The 5,440-nt window shown below is 36.2% G+C and overlaps 1 pseudogene; it reads left to right on the forward strand.

Moving 5' to 3' along the window:
• The first annotated feature begins 2,353 nt into the window (after positions 1-2,353).
• On the forward strand, positions 2,354-5,440 carry LOC142609491 (cytochrome P450 81E8-like; annotated as a pseudogene).

The following is a 5,440-nucleotide window of genomic DNA, read 5'->3' on the forward strand; positions in this document are numbered from 1 at the left end:
TATTGCTATTTTAGCTCCACTCAAACCACAAAATCCCATACGCAGCAGTGGAGGCAAAGCTAAAATTTTTTAGCTTTGCGCTACAGTGCTCATGTATCAATACATGAGCACTGTAGCTGAAAGTTATAAAAAAAAAATAGTATTTTATTCGGGTTCGATTAAAAAACCATTTATCAGACTCCCTGCTTCCTGGCTTTCATTTCACGCTGTCCCTCCTCGCTTCAGTCACTCCGGAAAGCTCATCCATTTCAGTCTCTCCTTCTCTGAAGCTCACCGCACCTCCGCAGGCCTCAATGTCATCGGCCAAAGCCAACCCAAGTCCCAAGCCGCCGGCCTCAACGTCACTGACCCAAGCCGACACTGTCTCTTCCACCACCTCACCACCACACACACCCCAAAAAAAAAAAAAAAAAAAATCAGCAACCTCTCCAACACCATACACACACCTCCACCACCTCCAACACACAAAAACCCATAAATCCACCACCACTAAACCCATAAATCCACCATGAACCACCACCAACAACAACCAAAATAACCCCAAAACCCATTAAATCCACACCACCGTCAACACAACCAAAACCAAAACCAACACCATCAACCTACTACCACCAATCACCAAACCCATCTCAAAAATAGAAGGAAAAAAAAAAAAAAAAAAAACCATTGATGAGCAAACCCACCACCACTACCGATCTACACGGACCCAAACACACGAACCCAAACCACAAAAAGAGCTAGAGAATTTATGGAATCAAGTAGAAGATGAAAAAAAAAAAAAAAAAAAAAAAGAAGAAAGAAGGAGAGAGGAGAAAACGAGAGAGCTGGAGGAGGCAGAAAGAAAGAGGGAGGGTGGGTTTGGAGAAAGGGGAAAGTAAAGAAGAAAAAAAAAAGGAGTGGATGGAGTCCTATCTACGTGTGTGGTGGACAAAATGCAAGAGAAAAAAAAAAAAAAAACGGATGAAAGAAAAGCAAAGAATAAGACATCTCAATTTAAAAATATTTTTACAATATTTTCACAATAAATTTTTAAGTAATTAACTAATATTGGTGAGTAAAAATATAATTTTAATGGCGGGATCAAATTAGAATTAGTAACAATTTTCCATATAAGATTTTGTTATGATTCTCGTGAAAGTATTGTAAAAAATATTGTGGATGTAACATTTTTTTTTGAAAAATATAATTCTTGAGAATAAATAGAAGAAGAAGAAAAAATAAAGATTGTTGCGGCGGCGGCGACAGTGGTAGTGGCGGTGGTAGCAATTGCGGTGGCGGCGGCAGTAGTGGCAGTGGTTGCAGTTGCGGTTGCAGGTGGTTGTGATTGTTGTTTATTGTAGTGGATATATTATTTTATTATATTGAATATACTATTTTATTGTAATAGATATATTATTTTATTGTGATGTTTATATTATTTTATTGTGATGTTTATATTATTTTATTGTGTTGAAAGCTAAAATAGATCCACTGCTGCAGCATGTTTTATAAAGTGAGTAGGTAAAATAGATAAAGTAACTTTTTGTGGAGCTAAAAAGCTAAATTTTTAGCTCCACTGCTGTGGATGCTCTAACATTGGAGCATGGCCATAAGTTGGAGATACAACAAAAGTGAAATGTTGAATTATCATAGCTAAGACGATTTTGACCTCAACCATAGCTAGAATTTTAGCTTCGCCCCGTATATATATTTGCAAGCCCAGGGGTTCATTTGAACTCCTGAACCAAAGCGAATACTGCCGCAGATTTTTGCCACCCCTGAATTTTTGTCATCTATATCATATTATAACAAATAGTTGTGAACATATAAATTTTCTTTCTTCCTCTATTGGTACTTGCAAGTTAGTTTCTACTTTCTACTGATTTATTTATTTATTTTGTTGCTGAATAAGTTAGTTTCTAATAATTACACAAGGTGAAAGGGACATTTTTTTTTTAAAGATGAACTAAAGTTTCCATCCCTTTTTTGCGGGTCACATTTAGTTGGGATTATCTGCAGCCACGCTATCTTCAAAAGAGGTAGTTTAAATGTCCTTCTTGGCCTTGACTTTTCACAATTTCCTCCGTTCTTTGCTTTCAATTAATTGGCCCACATAAATTGTATTCGACAAAATATATATATAGTATGTGTTTAAATCCGGATGAACCTACGGTTGCAATCTATAATATAAGATAATTTTGGTAAAAGTTGAGATTTTTTTTATATGGTGATAAAATTACTCACGCTGGTTACTATACTAGAAAAGAAAACAACTTGGTCAAAAAAGGTGTGCGCTTGTAAGAGCCAGTCCATTGAGTATCAGCGGAAAGTGAGAGAGGATTAAAATATATATAAAAATTCAGGACCAGGAGTAAGGAGTAGATAAGCTTAAGTCAAATTCTTGCGGCATAGCCCCAAATTACAGCCCCCATTAATCCATATAATCTTCCAACAGATTGTCACAAAGCATCATATCAAAAACAACAAATCAAACATGGAAGACATTTTGCTATACTCATCCCTCTATCTTTTTCTCCTCCTTGCAGTAGCTTTCAAGTTCTTGCTCCAAACAAGAACAAAACACAAACACCTCCCAGCATGCCCACCTTCTCTACCAATTCTAGGCCATCTCCATCTCATTAAGAAACCACTCCATCGTACTTTCCACCACTTTTCACAAAAATATGGTAACATCTTCTCTCTACAATTTGGGTCCCAACTCGTGGTCATTGTATCATCCCCTCTGCAGTTGAAGAATGCTTTACCAAGAACGACATCATTTTAGCCAACCGTCCTCGCTTCCTAGTCACCAAGCACGTTGGCTACAACCACACCACCGTGGCAGCAGCTTCTTATGGAGACCATTGGCGCAACCTTCGCCGCATCAGTGCCTTAGAAATCTTCTCAACAAATCGTCTCAACATGTTTCTAGAAATCCGAACAGATGAAATCAAGCACTTGCTACGCAAGCTGTCACGAAACTCGTGCCAAGGTTTTGCTAAGGTAGAATTGAAATCAATGTTCTCAGACCTTACATTTAACATCATAATGAGAATGGTGGCAGGAAAGAGATACCACGGGGAGGACATGAAAGACGAGGAAGAAGCAAGGAAATTCAGTGAGTTAATGAAAGAGATAGCAGGGTCAGCAGGGGCCTCAAATCCACAAGAGTTTGTGCCCTTGTTGCGGTGGATTGATCATGGGGGTTTGGAGAAAAGATTGATGAAACTGGCCAACAAGACAGATGCATTCTTGCAAGGTCTTATTGATGAGAAGAGGAGTAAGGAAGAGAAGGGGAACACTATGATCGATCATCTGCTTTCTTTGCAAGAATCACAGCCCGAATACTACACGAATCAAATTATCAAAGGGCTTATACTGGTATGTGTAGCTCATTTCTCTTTACTTCTTCTTCTTCTTGGAACTAGATGCTAATTAAAAAGCTGATAACATCAATACTCAAGATTGTTAAAGACGATATATATTGGAAATTCGGTAATCAAATAACCAAATCTGACCCAGTTGTTTATTTGACAAGTTAGAATAAAACATTTATAACACGAATTTGAAGTCAACCTCGTAGTCTTGATTTCTAATCAGGAAGTTGTTTATGTAATTATATTCGTCTCACAACTTCTGTATTTTTTTTAGAACAGGATCCTCTTGCAAGGTTGAGACTTGAGACTCTAATTTTATATATAACAGTACACAGAGTTACAAGTCATTTACAAAATAAAATTTTGTGGTACTCATTAATCTTTAATCATATCATATTAATTATTTTATTTTATATTGTTCTTTTTCACAAATATAAATTTTGATTTTTACCATCTAGATTCTAGAGGTAAGCTCAAGTTGGGAAAAGTCTTTTGTCTAGTGCTCTTCGCACCAGACGAAAAGACCAGGCCAATAAATATTACCCTACTTTTGCTATCTAGCATGACTATCTATTGCATTGGAGCCTACTTGGCTGTGTTGATGACTCGATAGTGATAGAAATTTAGAAAGAACCCCAACAATATCTCAACCTTTTGATTCAGTGATATTTTATTAGGATATCCTTTGTCAGAATACCAGTAATCAATTCGTAAAATATTAGCTAGCAATCCATTTTTCCTTTAAAATTCTTGGCGTGATTTATGAATCTCTAAAATAAATATTAGCTATCAATAAAATTCTGGGCGTGATTTTACATCAAAATTTAGAATTTCCCTCATGAAGTTTAAGAGTGGCTGAATTTTACATATTGACGTTTTAAAATTTAGATTTTACACCCTAAACTCGTGTTTGAATTTTATACCCCAAATTTTGAAACTTCAGGGTGTAAAATTCGAACGCTCACAAACTTTAAGAAATAAAATCTAAACACCCCTAAAATTCATGAGGTAAAATCCAAATTTTCAAACATTAGAGTGTAAAATCCAAATACCCCCAAATTTTAGGAGGTAAAATTCAAATTTTAAATATTTAGAGTGTAAAATTTAAATACACCCAAATTTTAAGGGTGTAATTTGTAATTTTTCCTACTTTTAAATTCTTGTCATGATTTTAAGCACTTATTGAATGTATAATAAGCAGGTCTCGCTAGGTGCTGGGACTGACACAATGGCAGTGACATTGGAGTGGGCAATGTCCAATTTGCTTAATCATTCTCAAGTGTTGAAGAAGGCTAGGGCTGAGTTGGATATTCAAATTGGACAAGAAAAATTAATCAATGAACAGGATGCCTCTAAATTGCACTATCTACAAAATATAATCTTGGAGACTCTTAGATTGTATCCTGCAGCCCCATTGCTTTTACACCACATGTCCTCTGAAGATTGTACCATTGGAGGGCATCATATTCCACATGAGACAATGTTATTGGTTAATGCATGGGCCATTCATAGAGACCCTAATATATGGGATGATGTAACTAGTTTTAAGCCTGAGAGATTTGAAAGTGGAGAGAATAACGTAAACAAGTTAATGCCATTTGGATTGGGAAGGAGGGCTTGTCCTGGGGCAGGCCTTGCCCAACGTACAGTGGGCTTGACATTGGGATCATTAATTCAATGCTTTGAGTGGGAAAGGATTAGTAAAGAAGAAGTCGACATGGTTGAAAGTAATGGGCTCACCATGCCCAAAGCTGTGGCATTAGAAGCCATGTGCAGAGCACGCCCGATTTTGGCTAAGGTTCTTTCTATGTCTGAGGATGAGTTTTGAACAATGTTCTTGAGGTTTGCAAGAATAGCCTAGCTATATTTGCATAGATTACCTTAATATTAAATACTTAGTAAATGGTAAATGTTACTGTAATAAGTATATTGCTAGCTAGTATTTATATTGTATTATTGTATTCGTATATTTTTAACTTTTTTCTCTTTTTAGCTTTCCCCATATAATAATTTGTATTAACTTTACAGTTTATAGGTGTGGGGGGTAAGATTTATAAAATAAACAAATGGGTCGTGGGCTTGAT

This window comes from Castanea sativa, chromosome 9 (genome assembly GCF_040712315.1).
Source record: "Castanea sativa cultivar Marrone di Chiusa Pesio chromosome 9, ASM4071231v1".
NCBI classification, from domain to species: Eukaryota; Viridiplantae; Streptophyta; class Magnoliopsida; order Fagales; family Fagaceae; genus Castanea; species Castanea sativa.